Source organism: Oncorhynchus tshawytscha, linkage group LG33, assembly GCF_018296145.1.
Source record: "Oncorhynchus tshawytscha isolate Ot180627B linkage group LG33, Otsh_v2.0, whole genome shotgun sequence".
Lineage (NCBI taxonomy): Eukaryota > Metazoa > Chordata > Actinopteri > Salmoniformes > Salmonidae > Oncorhynchus > Oncorhynchus tshawytscha.
In genome coordinates, this window is record NC_056461.1 from 3704909 (window position 1) to 3726536 (window position 21628).

The 21628-nt window shown below is 42.4% G+C and overlaps 1 long non-coding RNA gene across 1 annotated transcript; it reads left to right on the forward strand.

Moving 5' to 3' along the window:
- The first annotated feature begins 667 nt into the window (after positions 1-667).
- Positions 668-21082, forward strand: LOC112230766. The gene is made up of 3 exons (XR_002950370.2): positions 668-903; positions 12133-13184; positions 20146-21082. It is a non-coding gene; the product is annotated as an uncharacterized LOC112230766 (long non-coding RNA).
- Positions 21083-21628: the final 546 nt, after the last annotated feature.

A 21628-nucleotide genomic window follows, 5' to 3' on the forward strand; every position in this document is an offset into this window, starting at 1 on the left:
CTTTTCTGATGTATCAAATACTTATGTCATGCAATAAAATGCAAATTAATTACTTAATAATCATACAATGTGATTTTCTGGATTTTTGTTTTAGATTCCGTCTCTCACAGTTGAAGTGTACCTATGATAAAAATTACAGACCTCTACATGCTTTGTAAGTAGGAAAACCTGCAAAATCGGCAGTGTATCAAATACTTGTTCTCCCCACTGTATATATATCAAGCCCCTGCCAGTGCAAAAAAAACTATATATTCTCTCATTTTGAAATATTGTTGACTGCTGATCTATCCCACTGCCACACCCCAAAGTATACACTAAGTCGTGGTTTAATATCTTGTTATAATGATCAGCGCTAACAGTCTGCCATCTTTCAAGATATTTATAATAATGGAAGAGAATATTATAATTCATAATCTCGGTATTAAAATATCATTTTTAATGTTGGAATGATGGCCAGATCAATAGGTAATTTGGAAGACCAGACATTTCCAATTGATTAAGCTTTCAGGGGCATTAAGAGCCACTGATCCCTTATGCTGCATGCTGGGTAAAATCATCTAATTGGACACTCCCTTGATGCTTTAGTGACCTTTTCTTGTCTGTGTGTGAGTGCCTGCACGTGTTTGCGCACGTGTTTTGGGTGTGTGTGTTGGCACGCATGTATGCTTTGTGAAACTTGTGTGTGTGAGAGAGCGAGACAGAACAGTGGTGTCTCGCTGTGTGAGACTATGATGTCATAGTCTCATCCCCTATGCATGGCTCTGGCTGTATCATGCTAATCCAGACCGAGGCAGATAGAGATGACTAAGGAGAGAAGGGAGGAGAGAAAATAACAGGAGGAGAGAGGATAGAAGAGCACACGGATCATCCTTTGCAGAAAGGAGCAGTGAAACAACATACAAGGTAAGTGGGAGGGGTAATGTATACCTCTCATTCTCTCTTTGACCAACCCAAATAAGACTGCTGCTGGATCGCTCCACTGTTTCAAAACATTGGCATGTGTGCCTCTGACTGCAGCCTCTTGACTACTGCATGTGTGTGACTGTCTACACCAGCTGTCTGAGAGTAATGACATATGTTCCTGTACAGATTGTGTTTGGGCGCAACACTCCGGTGTTCTGTGCACTCTGACTGCAGAGGGAACAGTGTTTATCATAATGTTACTTCATTCTCTGACACAGTAAGGATTAGAGTTTCAGCTGTTACAGACATTGAATGACTCAGGAGAAACCAAACCTCATGAAATGAATGAGTGATGATTGTTAAATAGCTGCTGTAGAATTACTTTAAGCCTTTGGCTGTGATAGAGCTAAATGAAATCATGGAGGATCTGTAGTAATGACAGGGATGCTGTGCAGGCTACTGTACCAGTAGCTCTGATTGGACCGGGGTGGGGCTCTCCCGTCCTCGCCCCAGCGACTGACATCATTGGCTCATTTGGATGTAATGGCTCTTTGTATGCAAATGAGTTGCCTTTGCATGATGCACACAGGCTGATCATGATGTGACGATAGACAGAAGGTCACCGTCTACTGACAGTAGACATCATAATGCTCTTATCTGGTTAAATTGAAAGGTATAATTATTAGTCACTACAATGATTACATGGAAATAGGATAATACACACAAGGTACGATGTCCTGTAACTGATAGTTTCGACTGGGTCATGTATGATTCAGGGTACTGTTCATAATTCATGGATGTCTCATCCACCATTATAACTATATCTATATCAACATATTGGATGGTGAAAATAAGGGGGGCTGCTGATTATTTAATGAATGAGAGAAATGTTGCTTTTGTAAAGTGGCAAAGTAGTAAAAGCAACACATTTCACCTCATACAGTACATTCGGAAAGAATTTAGACCCCTTGACTCTTTCCATATTTTGTTACGTTACAGCCTTGTTACCCCATAATGACAAAGCAAAAATAGTTTTTCAGAGATGTTAGCAAATGTATTTTAAAAAATCACATTTGCATAAGTATTCAGACCCTTTACTCTGTACTTTGTTGAAGCATCTTTGGCAGCGATTACAACCTCAAGTCTACTTGGATATTATGCTACAAGCTTGGCACACCTGTATTTGGGGGAGTTCCTTCCAAAATCAAATCAAATTTATTTATATAGCCCTTCGTACATCAGCTGATATCTCAAAGTGCTGTACAGAAACCCAGCCTAAAACCCCAAACAGCAAGCAATGCAGGTGTAGAAGCACGGTGGCTAGGAAAAACTCCCTAGAAAGGCCAAAACCTAGGAAGAAACCTAGAGAGGAACCAGGCTATGTGGGGTGGCCAGTCCTCTTCTGGCTGTGCCGGGTGGAGATTATAACAGAACATGGCCAAGATGTTCAAATGTTCATAAATGACCAGCATGGTCGAATAATAATAATGCAGAACAGTTGAAACTGGAGCAGCAGCACAGTCAGGTGGAAGTTGAAACTGGAGCAGCAGCATGGCCAGGTGGACTGGGGACAGCAAGGAGTCATCATGTCAGGTAGTCCTGGGGCATGGTCCTAGGGCTCAGGTCAGTTGAAACTGGAACAGCAGCATGGCCAGGTGGACTGGGGACAGCAAGGAGTCATCATGTCAGGTAGTCCTGGGGCATGGTCCTAGGGCTCAGGTCCTCCGAAAGAGAGAAGGAGAGAATTAGAGAACGCACACTTAGATTCACACAGGACACCGAATAGGACAGGAGAAGTACTCCAGATATAACAAACTGACCCCAGCCCCCGACACATAAACTACTGCAGCATAAATACTGGAGGCTGAGACAGGAGGGGTCAGGAGACACTGTGGCCCCATCCGAGGACACCCCCGGACAGGGCCAAACAGGAAGGATATAACCCCACCCACTTTGCCAAAGCACAGCCCCCACACCACTAGAGGGATATCTTCAACCACCAACTTACCATCCTGAGACAAGGCTGAGTATAGCCCACAAAGATCTCCGCCACGGCACAAGCCAAGGGGGGCGCCAACCCAGACAGGATGACCACAACAGTGAATCAACCCACTCAGGTGATGCACCCCCTCCAGGGACGGCATGAGAGAGCCCCAGCAAGCCAGTGACTCAGCCCCTGTAATAGGGTTAGAGGCAGAGAATCCCAGTGGAAAGAGGGGAACCGGCCAGGCAGAGACAGCAAGGGCGGTTCGTTGCTCCAGAGCCTTTCCGTTCACCTTCCCACTCCTGGGCCAGACTACACTCAATCATATGACCCACTGAAGAGATAAGTCTTCAGTAAGGACTTAAAGGTTGAGACCGAGTTTGCGTCTCTGACATGGGTAGGCAGACCGTTCCATAAAAATGGAGCTCTATAGGAGAAAGCCCTGCCTCCAGCTGTTTGCTTAGAAATTCTAGGGACAATTGGGAGGCCTGCGTCTTGTGACCGTAGCGTACGTGTAGGTATGTACGGCAGGACCAAATCAGAGAGATAGGTAGGAGCAAGCCCATGTAATGCTTTGTAGGTTAGCAGTAAAACCTTGAAATCAGCTCTTGCTTTGACAGGAAGCCAGTGTAGAGAGGCTAGCACTGGAGTAATATGATCAAATTTTTTGGTTCTAGTCAGGATTCTAGCAGCCGTATTTAGCACTAACTGAAGTTTATTTAGTGCTTTATCCGGGTAGCCGGAAAATAGAGCATTGCAGTAGTCTAACCTAGAAGTAACCTCCATTCTAACCTCCATTCTTCTCTGCAGGTCCTCTCAAGTTCTGTCAGGTTGGATGGAGAGCGTCGCTACACAGCTATTTTTAGGTCTCACCAGAGATGCTCGATCGGGTTCAAAATCCAGGCTCTGGCTGGATCACTCGAGGACATTCATAGAGTTATCCCAAAGCCACTCCTGTGTTGTCTTGGCTGTATGCTTAGGGTTGTTGTCCTGTTGGAAGGTGAACCTTCACCCCAGTCTGGAGCAGGTTTTCATCAAGTATCTCTCTGTACTTTGCTCCATTCATCTTTCCCTCGATCCTGACTAGTCTCCCAGTCCCTGCTGCTGAAAAACATCCCCACAGCATGATGCTGCCACCACCTTAGGGATGTCCTCCAGACGTGACACCTGGCATTCAGGCCAAAGAGTTCAATCTTGGTTTCATCAGACCAAAGAATCTTGTTTCTCATGGTCTGAGAGTCCTTTAGGTGCCTTTTGACAAACTCTAAGCAGGCTGTCATGTGCCTTTCACTGAGGAGTGGCATCCGTCTGGCCACTCTCCCATAAAGCCCTGATTGGTAGAGTGCTACACAGATGGTTGTCCTTCTGGAAGGGTCTCCCATCTCCACAGAGGAACTCTGGAGCTCTGTCAAAGTGACCATCGGTTTTTGGTCACCTCCCTGACCAAGGTCCTTCTCCCCCGATTGCTTAGTGCCCGACCTCACTAGTGCTCTTGTGGCTGAATGGAAGCAAGTCCTCACAGCAATGTTCCAATATCTAGTGGAAAGTGTTCCCAGAAGAGTGGAAGCTGTTATAGCAGCAAAGGGGGTACAAACGCCATATTAATGCCCATGATTTTGGAATGAGATGTTCGACATGAAGTTGTCCACATACTTTTGGTTATATAGTGTACATGCTAAACAAAGATCAAGCCTGAAAATATAGCAGTGTCCCAGTGTATGTTCACCTACTGTACAAGCATTACAAATCAACCGTACAGCAGTTTGTGTTAGGAGAGACATGAGTAGTTAGTATCTGAGTCCCCTGTGTGTCAGGATGTAGACTAATGTATATGTACAGTAAGTTATATCTGTCTGTTGCACTGCCACTGTCCATTCAGCCAGCGGGGTTTTCTGTCCATCACACAAACAGAAAGAAAGAACTGTCTGGGAAAAAGAAAGGCAGAGGGGTTTGTTTGATGATTAACAACTAATGGTGTGATTGTGGTAACGTACAGGAACTCCAATCCTATTGTTCTCCCCATCTGGAATACCGCACCATCAAATGCCAAATGCCATGTATACACTGACTGGGTTCAACAGGAAGTGCAGAGAGGATGTTGTTCCCACTGTGAAGATTAGAACTTATTCAAACCAAAAACTTGAAAGACGGCAGCATTCGCGCAAAACTGAAAGCGTGAACAACAGCATTTAACAATTGCAAGATGACTGGCTGGAGTGTTTATAGACATATTCAATCTTTCCATATCCCCGTCTGTTGTTCCCACTTGCTTCAAGATGTCCACCATTGTTTCTCTACCCAAGAAAGCAAAGGTAACTGAACTAAATGACTATTTCCAAGTAGCACTCACTTCTTTCATCATGAAGTGCTTTGAGAGGCTAGTTAAGGATCTTCTCACCTCCACCTTACAACGAAAGATGAGAGAGCCTACAGGGAGGAGGTGAGAGCCCTGGCGGAGTGGTGCCAGGAAAATAACCTCTCCCTCAACGTCAACAAAATGAACGAAACACAGGACACACAAAGAAGCTCTCTCCCATAACAAAGGAACACTGGCTTTTCAAGCTGCATAAGGAGTTGGTAATTACAGAAAGCTGTATCCCCTGACGAAAGGGCAGGGTCAGAGCTCCAATTTGCAATGGGGGCCGTCCAATCAGTTGCTTGGGGGAATCCAGGAAGATTCCTGAAATACACACATGCATATACACAACACAGAAACTGGGAACGTAACAGATGGTGTTAGAGTTGTGCCTGGCCGTGCAGTTATGAGTGAACAGGGAGTCCAGGGGGGGACTGAGCACGCACCCCTGAGGGGCCCCTGTGTTGAGGATCAGCGTGGCGGATGTGTTGTTACCTATCCTTACCACCTGGGGTGGCCCATGAGGAAGTTCAGGATCCAGTTGCAGAGGGAGGTGTTTAGTCCCAGGGTCCTTAGTTTATTGATAAGCTTTGAGGGCACTATGGTGTTGAACGCTGAGCTGTAGTCAATGAATAGCATTCTCACATAGGTGTTCCTTTTGTACAGGTGGGAAAAGGCAGTGTGGAGTGCAATAGAGACTGCATCATCTGTGGATCTGTTGGGGCGGTATGCAAATTGGAGTGGGTCTAGGGTTTCTGGGATGTAGTGTTGATGTGAGCCATGACCAGCCTTTCAAAGCACTTCATGGCTACAGACATGAGTGCTACGGGTCAGTAGTCATTTAGGCAGGTTACCTTAGTATTCTTGGGCACAGGCAATATGGTGGTCTGCTTAAAACATGTTGGTATTACAGACTCGGACAGGGAGAGGTTGAAAATGTCAGCGTGAAGACACTTGCTAGTTGGACAGCACATGCTCACAGTACAGTCCTGGTAATCCGTCGGGTCCTGCGGCCTTGTGAATGTTGACCTGTCTAAAGGTCTTACGCACATCGGCTGTGGCTAGTGTGTTCACACAGTCTTCCAGTACAGCTGATGCTTTCATGCATGTTTCAGCGTTATTTGCCTCGAAGCGAGCATAAAAGTAATTTAGCTCGTCCGGTAGGCTTGTGTCACTGGGCAGCTCTCAGCTGTGCTTCCCTTTGTAGTCTGTAATGGTTTGCAAGCCCTGCCACATCCGACGAGAGTCAGAGCCAGTGTAGTATGACACGATCTTAGCCCTGTATTGATGCTGTTCCTGTTTGATTGTTCGTCGGAGGGCATTGCGGGATTTCCGGGTTAGAGTCCCGCTCCTTGAAAGCGGCAGCTCTAGCCTTTAGCTCAGTGCAGATGCTACCTGTAATCTATGGTTTCTGGTTGGGGAAAGTACGGTCACTGTGGGGACGACGTCATCGATGCACTTATTGATGAAGCCAATGACAGATGCGGTGTACTCCTCAATGATATTGGGGGAATACCAGTACATATTCCAGTCTGTGATGGCAAAACAGTCCTGTAGCTTAGCATCTGCTTCATCTGACCGCTTTTTTATTGATCTAGTCACTGGTGCTTCCTGCTTTAATTTTAGCTTGTTAGCAGGAATCAGGAGGATAGAATTATGGTCAGATTTGCCAAATGGAGGGCGAGGGAGAGCTTTGTATATGTCGCTGTGTGTGGAGTATAGGTGGTCCAGAGTTCTTTTCCCTCTTGTTGCACATTTAACATGCTGATAGAAATTTGGTAAAACGGATTTAAGTTTCCCTGCATTAGTCCCCGGCTACTTGGAGTGCCGCCTCTGGGTGAACGTTTTCTTATTTGCTTATGGCGGAATACAGCTCATTCAATGCTGTCATAGTGCCAGCATCAGTCTGTGGTGGTATGTGGTGGTATGTAAACAGCTACGAAAAATACAGATGAATTGGTGCCAGCCTCTGACTGACTGTGGTGGTATTTAAACAGCTACAAAAATATAGATGAAAACTCTCTCGGTCGGTAATGTGGCCTGCAGCTTATTATGGATAAACTCTCCTCAGGTGAGCAATGTCTCAAGACTGCCTTAGATATCGTGCACCAGCTGTTGTTTACAAAAAGACATAGACCACCGCCAGAGAATATATTGCCAGAGAAGCCGGTGTTTGGAGGACATATTGGCACAGGTGTTGTCTCGGACCCGCAAACCGTGCCAACATATCCTCCAAACACCGGCTTCGAGGGCATTATCACTTTTTTACAATGGGTTACCAACATATTCAAATAATGATTAACATATTTTCATTAAAAACGTTGTTTTGATGAGTTTATTCATACTCTTTCATCCTTTTACAAGATATAGTCCCGACACACATCTAGGGTTGCTAACCAAGCCGGCTGGCCGTTCATTCTATCAGTTCTGTTGCCAGAGATGCGACCCAGTCGATCTGTCTTTTTGTTCTGTATCTATGGGCTGTATCCGTTTGTTCGTTCTAAAATACTTGCTGGCAACGTTCTTATGCCTTGCTTGCTAGCTAGTGTGAGAGCAAAATTACAAGATTATGTTATAATACTGTTTATGCGTCAAATAAGGTTTGAGTATTCTCTCGTCTGTGTCCATGGGCTTGAGTTGGGCCTCTGGGGATTGAGCTGGCAGTTGACTTGGTGATAAAACCTAAAGACTGCCTTCCATAGACAAGATGTGGTGGGTATAATTGAGATAGAGTGAGCCCGGAGGAGTAGAACATGATCCCTTATTGTCTCAAAATCATGGCATCTGGGAAACTAAGCCCGGGTGGGGTTAAAACAACACTGGGTGCAGATGACCACAGGATGAACCCAGGATGGCTTGTGGTGCCCCCCGATCAGCATGGGAGGGGTGGAACCAGCCATGACTAAGCGTTTTTAGTGTTCGCTATGTAAGAACTCTGCATTGTCTGTAAAGGTTAAGCTCTCGGCAACATACTCAAGAGTGCTGGGTCAACGGCTTCATGGGGTGTCAGGTAGCCTAGTGGTTAGAGCGTTGGACTAGTAATTGGAAGGTTGCAAGATCGAATCCCCGAGCTGACAAGGTAAAAATCTGTCATTCTGCCTCTGAACAAGGCAGTTAACCTGTTGCGACGAGCAATCCCGTATCCGGGATCCTATTTATAGCCTCAAGCTCATTACCATAACGCAACGTTAACTATTCATGAAAATCGCAAATGAAATGAAATAAATATATTTGCTCTCAAGCTTAGCCTTTTGTTAACAACACTGTCATCTCAGATTTTCAAAATATGCTTTTGAACCATAGCTAAACAAGCATTTGTGTAAGAGTATTGATAGCCTAGCATAGCATTAAGCCTGGCATTCAGCATGCAACATTTTCACAAAAACAAGAAAAGCATTCAAATAAAATCATTTACCTTTGAAGAACTTCAGATGTTTTCAATGAGGATACTCTCAGTTAGATAGCAAATGTTCAGTTTTTCCAAAAAGATTATTTGTGTAGGACAAATCGCTCCGTTTTGTTCATCACGTTTGGGTAAGAAAAAACCCGAAAATTAAGTCAATACAACGCCAATTTTTTTCCAAATTAACTCCATAATATCGACAGAAACATGGCAAACGTTGTTTAGAATCAATCCTCAAGGTGTTTTTCACATATCTAGCGATGATAAATCATTCGTGGCAGTTTGGTTTCTCCTCTGAAGAAAATGGAACGCGCATGGACCTGGAGATTACGCAATAATTTCGACGGAGGACACCGGGTGGACACCTGGTAAATGTAGTCTCTTATGGTCAATCTTCCAATGATATGCCTACAAATACGTCACAATACTGCAGACACCTTGGGGAAACGACAGAAAGTGCAGGCTCATTCCTGGCGCATTCACAGCCATATAAGGAGACATTGGAACACAGGGCATTCAAAATCTGGACCATTTCCTGTATGAAATTTCATCTTGGTTTCGCCTGTAGCATTAGTTCTGGGGCACTCACAGATAATATCTTTGCAGTTTTGGAAACGTCAGAGTTTTTTCTTTCCAAAGCTGTCAATTACATGCATAGTCGCATCTTTTCGTGACAAAATATCTTGTTTAAAACGGGAATGTTTTTTATCCAAAAATTAAAAGAGCACCCCCTATCTCGAAGAAGTTAAACCACTGTTCCTAGGCCGTCATTGAAAATAAGAATTTGTTCTTAACTGACTTGCCTAGTTACAAAAGTGCAGCCAGAATAACAGCAAAGTAGCTGCACTTGTTTAAGCAGTTTTCTAGTGACATTTATTTGGGTACATCCATAGCAATGAGGTGTGATTTTGCCTGACCTAGAAAATGTGCTCATCAGGACACTGTTGTTCAGAGGAGCTAGCCAACAGCACACAACCACTTCAAACTGAAGCTGGAAAGACTGCAAACTAGCTGCATTTTGTTTCACTTTACCTTTTTTCAATAGATTTTTTATTTTTATACATCCATAAAAATTATGCCACTTGATTCATGATCTCGACTGGCTGAAAAACGCTGCCTGCCTATCTGTCTCGTCCCGACGCCCAACACGTTCATTACTATGGGACAGCAGAAGATCTGTTGATCTTTGAATTTGAATACTGAAACAATGTTGCAAATGTTGGCGAGATGAGGTTTATATAAATCTCTGCTGTTGAAAACTAAATGTTAGTCTAAAAGAAAGGTGAAATAATGTCTAGATGATTTTAAGATGATTATGCTTATAAATTACCTAGCTGGGCTGATGAGACTGAGACTGCGCAGTCAGATGGAACAAACTAAATAGGAATTTTAACGTTATAGATTTAGCCGGCTGGAATGCGGTTTTAACCAATCAGCATTCAGGATTAGACCCACCTGTCGTATAAACAGTATAAATACATTTCGCACTCTGACATTGCTCGTTCTGATATTTCTTCATTTTCTTTTAACATTTAAGATCATGTGCATATTATTTTATTTTGTTTTCTAGGTATTATTACCGCACTGTTGGAGTTAGAAACAAAAGCATTTCGCTACACTTACGATAACATCTGCAAATCTGTGTACCAATAAACTTTTGATTTGATTTGCCACATTGAGCAGACTGAATTTGGCTAGCTTGGCGATGATTATTATAATATATTTTTTTACATTACTAAAACTTGGGTGATTTTACCAGGCAGTAACCATTGGTTACTGGCCTACTCCCAGTGTGTGTAGGTCAGGCCAACAGTATGCCAGTAGATGGCTTCAGTATTATTAGTGTGTGTGATATTAGTATTACTGGCATGGATCAGTTTGACCTCGGGTAGGTCAGTCTGTCTGCCCAGAAACTTTGTATGAGTGACAGATGACAGAGAGAATATAAAATTGATAGTCAGAATGTTGTTTTGGATCTCCTAATCTGTGTGTGTCAGTGACATGCAGTCAGATCGGTGGCTGGGTAGGCACTGGCTATTATCAAAGCCAGATTTACTCACGAATAAACCTTGATGAAGCCCAAGTTCACCATGCAACAGATAGCTCCAGCAACCACAGTGACAAAGGCTATTCACCGAAATTGACAATCAATTTTCACCAAATGTAAATACCAATGTAGCCAAGATACACAAGCGATGGCCTACGATTGCTGGATATTTCATATCATCCGACAAAATGACACACTGCTCAGCTCAGCTCAGCCATAGAATGATGCAAACCATTTAGATGAAATCAGTCACAACCAATAGGTAGCACTTAAATACCAATATATGGACACATTTCATCTGAATAGTTTGCAAACTCCATGTCCTTTCACAATGGATTTACAATTCTTCCAATGCACTTCACCTAGCCCGCGCAAACGCACACACGTAATCATATTTTTAAGTGAAATATTATTACACACATATCGACAAAATGTTCATATCAACAATCAAAATGACTGAAAAATGCAGTTCACAACATCAAAAAAAGTGTCATCAAAATGAAAATCGAGCTTGATAAATCAAATGAATGTTGTCTATTCTCATGTCCATTCAACAGTAGCCTAGTCCTCAAATGCATTTAGACCTTCCTTTACTTGTGAATGAAGTCAATTTGTCCTTCAGGGTAAACCTCTTGGTGACAGACAGCATTGTAGGGCCAAGGATGACTAAATGATCAAACCTGGCTTTCATTTGAACACTGATATTGTAAAACATTCCTCTCATCTCTGATCAGATGTCTGCTCCAGGTTCCTGTGTCTGTCGGGCAGTCTGGTGCATTCAAACAGATGCTTTTCTGCCTCTTTCACTGATTTATGGTCAGGAAGCGCTAGTGTTGGTCTCCCTCTCTGAATGTATCATTTTTCTTGGAAATCCAACTTTGTTTGAGGTGCAGCAGTTGTCAGGTTGTTTTTGCTACAGTAGCTAGCTAGCTTCGTTCGGTTCAAGGGACATGCCCAAACGTGCAGGGTTTACCCGTGGCTTACCCACACAACATTTATGCAATACGCATGTGCAAAATAGGAAATAGGCTCAATGCAACAAATGGAGCTCGGCAAAGCAGCGAGGCCTATGCTGACCCTGTCCATTAAGTCACTGTAGTAAGGAATAGCTGCTCGCATCAATGGTTTGAATGAATGGAAAGGAAGACGTGATTACCCTAGTGCCTTTCCTGAGGTTTTGATGCAGTTTTAGCACATTTTGAGCATAACAATCAACAGACTCATTGAGAGAAAAAAACATTTTCATAACAGCTTTTTTCTTAGATTATCACAGGGTAAGCATTGCCTATCCCGACTGCACGTCCCTGGAATGTGTGTGTTCGACCCCGGCAGACAACTGTGTCAGATAGCCTTGTTGTGTCTGTGTGACTGGACAGGAAGGACTGGGAGGCCAGACTTATTAACCCCTCGTTTTCCTTTTCTTCTCTCTTTCTTTTCAGGCTCGTCTCTGTTCGACAACCTGAGCTAAAACAGACCTGAGGACCTCACACCGAGGACAGCATGACCAAAGACTGACCAGGACCACGCTTTTGGATTGAAAACACTAGTTGGAGCCAGAGTAAACCATACTGCAGATTAACCCTGGATTAAGGAGAGAGGGGGACAAATATCTAACACTTGTTCCCTACTGGCACTTTACAGAACAGACTAATATCTGATGTAAATATTGACATTGTGTTGGATGCCTGTCCTCGTCTGAATTGCACTAAGAGAAAGAGAAGGTTATGGGAGCTCATCCATAACCCTTTGACTCCTCAACTGGCGGTGACCTCAGAGATGCCCTAGGGGCTGGGTTCGATGTGAGGCAGCTGTCTGCTGCGGTCGACGTACAACCCACGTCTGACTTCTCTTTTTTTACTCCCTCTGTTTTCTTCTCTTGTTGTAGCTACACACCTCTTTTCCGCTCGGCCTGGGGCTTCAAATAGTCCTCCTGTAAATCCATTCCGAGGGAAGACGCTGGAGGTCTGAGTCAGACTGCGCCCCTGAGAGAGAGTTGTGTGTGTCAGTGAGTCTGTCATGTCTGTTTCACTTACTTACCTGTCACATCTGTCCACCCGTCTGTCTGTCCGTGTGAATAAGTGTGAGTGATAGCGTAACGGTTTGCGGTGTCTGTTTCGCTGTCTGTCTGTGGGAATCAGTGACTTCATGTGACAAAACGCGTGTGTGCGTTTCTATCAGCATTCAACGATACGAGCCAATTCAACTCTGTGTGTATTGCTCTCCATAAACCCACAATGGGCTGTGCCATGTGCTCACAGTTGATTGATGTGTGGAGTCTGTCGGTGAGGAGAACCAGCCGAAGGGCCATGGAACTGACTGCCCTTCCCGAGGCTCTCCAGGGGGGCTACCACAGAGTCACTGGCCTCCACTACATGTCCTCCTTCTCCGATGCAGAGGACTGCTGCGATGACAACAACAGTCACAACAGCACCACCGGCAGCTCCTTCACTATGGACTGGCAAGAGACAGATGACTGACACTGGGGTGACAGGTAGCCTAAGCAGTGTTTCCCAACTCCAGTCCTCGGCTACTTGTCAACTAATCATCAAATAAAATCAGATTTTATTAGTCACATACACAAGATATAACAGGTGTAGCCCTTACAGTAAAATGCTTACTTACGAGCCCCTAACCAACAGTGCAGTTTCAAAAAATACGGATAAGAATAAGAGATGAAAGCAACAAGTAATTAAAGAGCAGCAGTAAAAAATAAAATAACAATATATACAAGGGCGTGCCGTTACAGAGTCAATGTTGCGGGGCACCAGTTAGTTGAGATAGTATGTACAGTTGAAGTCGGAAGTTTACATACACTTAGGTTGGAGTCATTAATATTAGTTTTACAACCACTCCACAAATTTCTTGTTAACAAACTATAGTTTTGGCAAGTCGGTTAGGACATCTACTTTGTGCATGACACAAGTCATTTTTCCAACAACTGTTTACAGACAGATTATTTCACTTATAATTCACTGTATCACAATTCCAGTGGGTCAGAAGTTGGGAAATTCCAGAAAATGATGTCATGGCTGTAGAAGCTTCTGATAGGCCAATTGATCATTTGAGTCAACTGGAGGTGTACTTGTGGATGTATTTCAAGGCCTACCTTCAAACTCAGTGCCTCTTTGCTTGACATCATGGGAAAATCAAAAGAAATCAGAAAAAAATTGTAGACCAAGTCTGGTTCATCCTTGGGAGCAATTTCCAAATGCCTGAAGGTACCACGTTCATCTGTACAAACAATAGTATTCAAGCAAAAACACCATGGGACCATGCAACCCTCATACCGCTCAGGAAGGAGATGCGTTCTGTCTCCAAGAAATGAACGTACTTTTGGTGCGAAAAGTGCAAATCAATCCCAGAACAACAGCAAAGGACCTTGTGAAGATCCTGGAGGAAATGGGTACAAAGTACCTATATTCACAGTAAAACAAGTCCTATATCGACATAACCTGAAAAGTCGCTCAGCGAGGAAGAAGCCACTGCTCAAAACCCGCCATAAATAAAGCCAGGCTACCATTTGCAACAGCACATGGGGACAAAGATCGTACTTTTTGGAGAAATTTCCTCTGGTCTGATGAAACAAAAATGGAACTGTTTGGCCATAATGACCATCGTTATGTTTGGAGGAAAAAAGGGGAGGCTTGCAAGCTGAAGAACACTATCCCAACCATGAAGCACGGGGGTGGCAGCATCATGTTGTGGTGGTGATTTGCTGCAGGATGTACTGGTGCACTTCACAAAATAGATGGCATCGTGAGGGTGGAACATTTTGTGGATATATCGAAGCAACATCTCAAGCAATCAGTCAGGAAGTTAAAGCTTGGTCGCACATGGATCTTCCAAATGGACAATGACCCCAAGCATACTGCCAAAGTTATGGCGAAATGGCTTAAGGACAACAAAGTCAAGGTATTGGAGTGGCCATCACAATGCCCTGACCTCAATCTTGTAGAACATTTGTGGCGTATGTGAGCATGGAAACCTACCAACCTGACTAAGTTACACCAGCTCTGTCAGGAGGAATGGGCCAAAATTCGCCCAACCTATTGTGGGAAGATTGTGGAAGGCTACCCGAAACATTTGACCCAAGTTAAATAATTTAAAGGCAATGCTACCAAATACTAATTGAGTGTATGTAAACTTCTGACCCACTGGGAATGTGATGAAAGAAAGAAAAGCTGAAATATATCATTCTCTACTATTATTCTGACATTTCACATTCTTAAAATAAAGTGGTGATCCTAACTGACCTAAGACAGGGATTTTTACTCTGATTAAATGTCAGGAATTGTGAAAAACGGAGTTTAAATGTATTTGGCTAAGGTGAATGTAAACTTCCGACTTCAACTGTACATGTAGGTAGAGTTAATTAAAGTGACTATGCATAGATGACAACAGAGAGTGGTGTTGGTGTGGAGAGGGGGGGGGGGCAATGCGAATAGTCCGTTTGACAAGATGTTCAGGAGTCTTATGGCTTGTAGGTAGAAGCTGGAAAGAAGCCGTTGAATGAGGTGTTCTTGTCCGGGGCAACAACGAAAATGTGTACTGTTGGGGGTACTGGAGGTTAAAAGGTTAGAGAGGCGGTCCAGAACCGGAGGGTCGGCAGTTCAAATACTGAGTTTGACGGGAAATCTGTTCTGGACTAGAGTGAACTGGCAACCTGAGTCTAATTTGTACCAATATCCTATAGATGCCATATCCTGCCCTTGTTTAATGGATGCAAAAAATGCACTGAGTACAACCCAGGGGATACCACGTTAAAAGTATTCCACTTATTTTCAACGTGGTCCCCGATGGAATTCAGACAAAACAACATTAATCCCTATGCATAGAATAAGTAAATAAATCAAATAAAAGATACAAGAACATCTAATAAAATACAGTCAACTTATCCTGATCCCACCATTTTGTCTTCCTGGACGCTATACACGTCCTACATCAAAACATCTACATCTTTAGTGTGGCTTGTGAAAGTGCCACTTATTTATACATTTCATTACTCTTTACAAGGCTACTCCTCTTACACATTTTTAAGATAGAAATGCCAAACTTTAAAACATGCAAACTGATCGAGAAATATTGTGCTTACATACACTTTTAGAAACCATTTATACTTTTTTTTTTTACGATTGAACTTTTATTAAACTTCATACACTTTAATGGGATTTCTTCAACATTCTAAACCTCCCATTATTAAAAGAATCCCATTCTGAAGCTGTGACTTCCAACATTCTATTCACTGTAAACACTAACTTTTGACGTAAATCAGCTACTTTCCCAACAACTTAGACAAACACATAGAGGGTATGAAATCTTGATATACTTCTCTGCTTCTCAAATCTGAAATCAGAACAGAATTATCTTCTATCAATCAAAAACAGCTGTTTTAGGAACTGCATCAACTTTTAAAAACAGACATTTTCACCATCTTCCTAACAAGTTAGACAAAAACTTGGAGTGTATGAAATCTTAGTCTACTTCTCTGCTTTTCAAATATAATATCAGAACACTTCTCCCACTACCACAAAAATACTTTTAAAGAACTGAAGCAGGGCATACAATTTTCCTTCATGTAAAATGACCATCTACTTATCAATAAAACTGTATTCCAGCTAGGATGGTCTCGGGGCCAGACCTCTGCTTTCACATTACTGATGTAGCAGAGGCATAAATTCCTGTCTGGCCACATTTCCACTCTACAAAGAAAATCGTGCAGGTTCAATATCAGAAATGTTGACAGACAATTTGTTCATTTTACAAGGTGGAACTTTTTGTGTCTGTAAAATTAATTATGTGACAAGTTGTGGTGGAAATGATTTCTTGCGCATTTGTTGATAGAATAATCATAATGTCAAGGTACATTTTTGGAGTCATGCTATGTAAAAAAAGAAAAAAAGAAAAAATGAAACATAGATACAACTAAACGAAATATATTGTCACCAAATAATTAATTAAAACATGGGTTTGCAATGAAGGTCTGTAGTAGCCTCAACAGCACTCTGTAGGGTAGCACCATGGTGTAGCTGGAGGACAGCTATTTTCTGTCCTCCTCTGGATACATTGACTTCAATATAAAACCTAGGAGGGTCATGGTTCTTACTCCCTTCAATAGACTTACACAGTAATTATGAAACGTTGGAGGATGTCCTCCGGAAGTTATCAGAGCTCTTGCAGCATGAACTGACATGTTGTCTACCCAATCAAAGGATCAGAGAATTAATCTAGTTCTGAAAGCATAAGATACAGCTAGCTAGCACTGCAGTTCATAAAATGTGGTGAGTAGTTGACTCAAAGAAAGTGAAAGACAATAGTTCAACAGTTTTGAACAAATTCGTTTCGAGAGAGCTATATTTCGTTATATTTTCTTTTAACTTTCACTTATGATGTGAATGCAGCTAGCTAATTGAGCCTAGAGGGATGCTATGTTAGCTAGCTGGCTATGGCTATCTAACACTGGAACTCTTCCAACTCAAGCTTTTGATTTTATTAATTTATTGCCATTGGGGCCTGCCAGTGTAACTGCTAAACTACATTGTACTGCATGATTGTAGCGGGTTTACTAACTCGTTAGTTCTAGTAGCTAAGATGATGTAGGTAGGCTGTGTGTAGCGGTTATGATATGAAGGTTTGGCTTGGAAAGGTTTTTTTGCCTGGTCAAAGACAGCTGATGTGTTGCTCACTGAAGTCCACAAAGGGAAAATGTGAGAGAAGGAGAGCACGTAGACGTGAGAAGGAGTTCTACAACGAGAAATAATATCATGCTGTTTGTATATGACTGCTGTGAAAATGAACTGTGTTTGCGTGTGATCAGGGGTGTTCATTTCGCCAATTATGTTGAAAAATGTTTCTTGAACGGAATCAAATGGAATGAAACGGGCATAAACACACCTGAATTTGCCTAATAGAACCTCTCTTTTGCAACTCTTGACTGTGCCTGCAGCATACCAGCCTGCATCCTACTGCTGGCTTGCCTCTGAAGTTAAGCAGGGTTGTACCTGGTCAGTCCCTGGATGGGAGACCAGATGCTGCTGGAAGTGGTGTTGGAGGGCCAGTAGGAGGCACTCTTTTCTCTGGTCTGAAATACTGTAACTATCCCAGGGCAGTGATTGGGGACATTGCCCTGTGTAAGGTGCTGTCTTTCAGATGGGATGTTAAATGGGTGTCCTGACTAAAGACCCCTGGGGGGATAACCTAGGTGTCCTGGCTAAATTCCCCATCTGGCCCTCATACCATCACGGCCGCCTAATCAACCCCAACTTCCAATAGGCTCATTCATCTCCCCTGTAACTTTTCACCAGGTTGTTGCTTTAAATAAGAATGTGTTCTCAGTCAATTTACCTGGTAAAAAAAGGGTTCATTACTTAATTTTTTTACACCCTAGATCGGCTAGATGCAGGCAAGTAGTCAATACCCACTGGGCAAAAACTGGTTTAATCAACATTGTTACCGCCTTATTTCATCCCAAAAAATCAATGTGATGACAATGAATCAACATGGAAAACTGATTGGATTTGCAAAAAGTCATCAAAGTAAGGGCATTTTGTCGAAAGAAAAATGTACCCAACTTTTTTCAAATTCATTTCATGTTGGTTGACAACTCAAAACTAACTAGACCTTAAACGGATGTCTGTGCCCAGTGGGGATTATCAATAAACAGTTTGGTTTGTGAGACCACTTTGAAATAAATCTTAATCACCAAAGCTTTATTAAAAGATCACGTTTGGCAGCAGCAAAACAGTGAGCGGACCATCTCCTTTTTTTTTTTTATCTATGTAGGCTATTATATTATTTTAGCCAGCTCCTGCTATTATTTTGGATGTCTGTAAAACCCCTCCATGTAGTCTATATGCCCATCATGGACTGAGAGATGAGATCATCCGGTGACAGTATTTTCCTGTAACTATTGCTTGTTTTCCATTTCGTTTGTTAAAAAATTCAAGCCCTTTGTAGTGTTAAGTTCTTATTTTTCAGAGTAAATAACTCACGGACACTAGAGAAGCTTTAACCAAGTTTAATTCTTCCGAAAGGTTCTGTACAGCTGTATTCAGACACCCAACAGACACCCAGATATTTATATCCCACTTAAGACACTCCTTCTTTCTCTCCAATCCTTACATTTTATGGTCCTACAGGAAGAGAGTAAAGAGGGTAACAGGATACCAAACCTTTATTACTCCCTTAAGGGAATCTGCCCTCACCTCCTGACCTCAACCCCTCCTTCCTCTAATCCATCTGTCTCCCCTGTATCAACACGTTGCTCACCCGTCCCCCAACACATTCCACAGCTATCTGCCTTTCTACTGAGGCCCAGTCTCTTTCTCCTTTGATTCTATGCTTCTTTCCTATCATTTATTTAATATCTCAATGTTCAAAATGTCGACTCCAACAGTAGGCTGCCCTCACACTACCATAACCAAAGCTGGTTCAACAGCAATGCGACTGATGTCTTTCTTATCCTGGCCATGTATTAGCCAAGTAGTCTATCCATAAAAGGTTTCTAAATGGTCTACTCGCGAGGCTTTTGCCGACATGCTTTTGCAATATTCTCAATTCACATAGGCGTATCTGTAGTGCATACTCCATTCAACTTGTATCCCATTTCCAAAGAGCACCTCTTGTCCCGTTACCAAAGACGACCTCCTCCAAACATACGCTATTCAACATTTTCAGTCCTATAATGCCTTATCAACAGTAGGCCTATACTATGTCTTGCTTATTGAGAATGTGCCTCACACATACAATACCATTTAAGGGAACCTAGTGTTTTTTTATTTGAGGAGAAGTGCGATGCTTGAAGGCCTATACTCGTTGAAACCAATTACAACATAATGTTGACTGTCAACACATAATGAGCAAACACTGGATGTTTGTTTTTACTGTTACTGTCACACGTTAATGTAGCCAATGCTATTTAATAAACTGCAGTATCAATCCACAATAGACTAGGATCGGACGATATTATTCGTGCCCCCAGCCAAATGGGAGTTGATGACAACTCAAAGACCGTCAATAATCTACAGAATTTGAGACAAACACATGCAGTATTAAGCCATGGAACTGCTTGATTGGCCAGTGACTGGCCACACCTACAACTTTATTCATCAAAACCGAACCCTTGATTGACAGTACTGCACATAAACATGACAGTGAGTTAACATAAACACAACTGTTGGCTAATACTCCTTGTGGGAATGTGAGTGAGATAAGGGGAACTGTTTGGGTTTATGAACTTTCTTGCAACAGGATTGACAGTACTGCACGTAAACATGACAGTGAGTTAACATAAACACAACTGTTGGCTAATACTCCTTGTGGGAATGTGAGTGAGATAAGGGGAACTGTTTGGGTTTATGAACTATTAAAATGATCAACATTATATTCATTGTACAGTATTTATTATTTCACATCTGTATCCTTTTGACTATTTGTTTGTTTCTTTTGTCTTATAGAAGGGATTTGGGAAGACTTTCTTGGAACTCTCAAAACATCCCACAATGATGTGGCCTTACCATCATGGCTCACACTGTCATAAACAAGCCAGTATTTTTTTCTGACTAAGTGACCGGACAAGGAAAAGATACTCGAACCTGGAGTTCTGAATGACTTTTGGCCCTACTCAAGTGAATTACTCTGGGCCCTGATCATAATGTATCCGTCTACAATAAATCTAACATTGAAATACTGTCAGTGTCTTGGCTCAAAGATGTAGTACAAGTGTATTATAGATTTCTTAGTAAAATAGCTTGATTATACAGTTTCTCGTGTGTCAGTCAGTCAATACATTGCTTATGATTCCCTTGACGTTGGTCTATTAAAAGATGGGTGCAGGAAAAATCTGTTGCGTATTATACAACACCAGCCCCTATTTTGGCAAAGACGCGGGGGGTCACACACCGGGTCAGACACTGTGGACCCACGCACATAACTCTGTTCTGTAGGAATCTCTCACCTGGGTGAGATCAAGTAGCCTGGATCTCACATCGCTGCGCTCACCATTGTTTTACTTGACTTGAGCAAAGCATTCAGTCTGGTTTAACCAGGGTACAGACAGATCCAGAGCCAAACAGCAGAGGGGAAAGGGAAACTCTCTTTGAAGTTTGGCGCTCCCACCTACAAAGTTTCCACACCACCTGCATCTTTTCAAACAATCCGAACGCACGCTTTCTGAAAATGACATGCCTGGGGGAGAGAAATGGTTAGGAGGGCTGACATGCTATGGGTGTTTACCTGTATATAATACCTAGTCAGTTGTACAACTGAATTGCATTCCACTTAAATGTGACTCCTTTCATGCACAGGAATATTTCTCATAAAAGGATGATAAAGAGTCCTTCTTGCCAACAGTAGCACCATGGACATTATCCAGGAGTTGACATGGACACATCTGCCTTGTGTTAAAACTGAGCAAATGAGGCTATTATTGTGAGGATGTATTAAGAGAGAACCAACAACAGAAACTGACACCAAATGATATTTTTTCTAGGTCAGGTTGTTGTAAAGGTTATGGATACATTTGAGAAGTCTAAGAACAGTTGCATATAAGGATTTAAGTGCCCTTCATGGCAGGAGAAACTGTCACCATGAAAAGCGAACAGTAAATTGGAGAGCGTTTTGTTGACAAGTTTCACATTTATGGTAAACACCAGTCTATTAGCACTGACATCATTGGACATTGGCATTGGGAGGATTGTACAATTGTTAGTGTTATTATGCGGAGGACATCTGTATCTATATATTTTACAGATGTAGGATCTTACTTTGATCACCCTGTTACAGGTGACATTTCCTGCAATCCAGGAAATGCTCAACTTGTAGTGTTTTAAAAATGCTTCTGAAGTTTGTCATTTCCACTTCGAAATTTCAGATTTTCCTTTAGGAAAAATGTCCATTAATTATAATTCACATATTAATTCACATGTCCTGGAGCTGCAG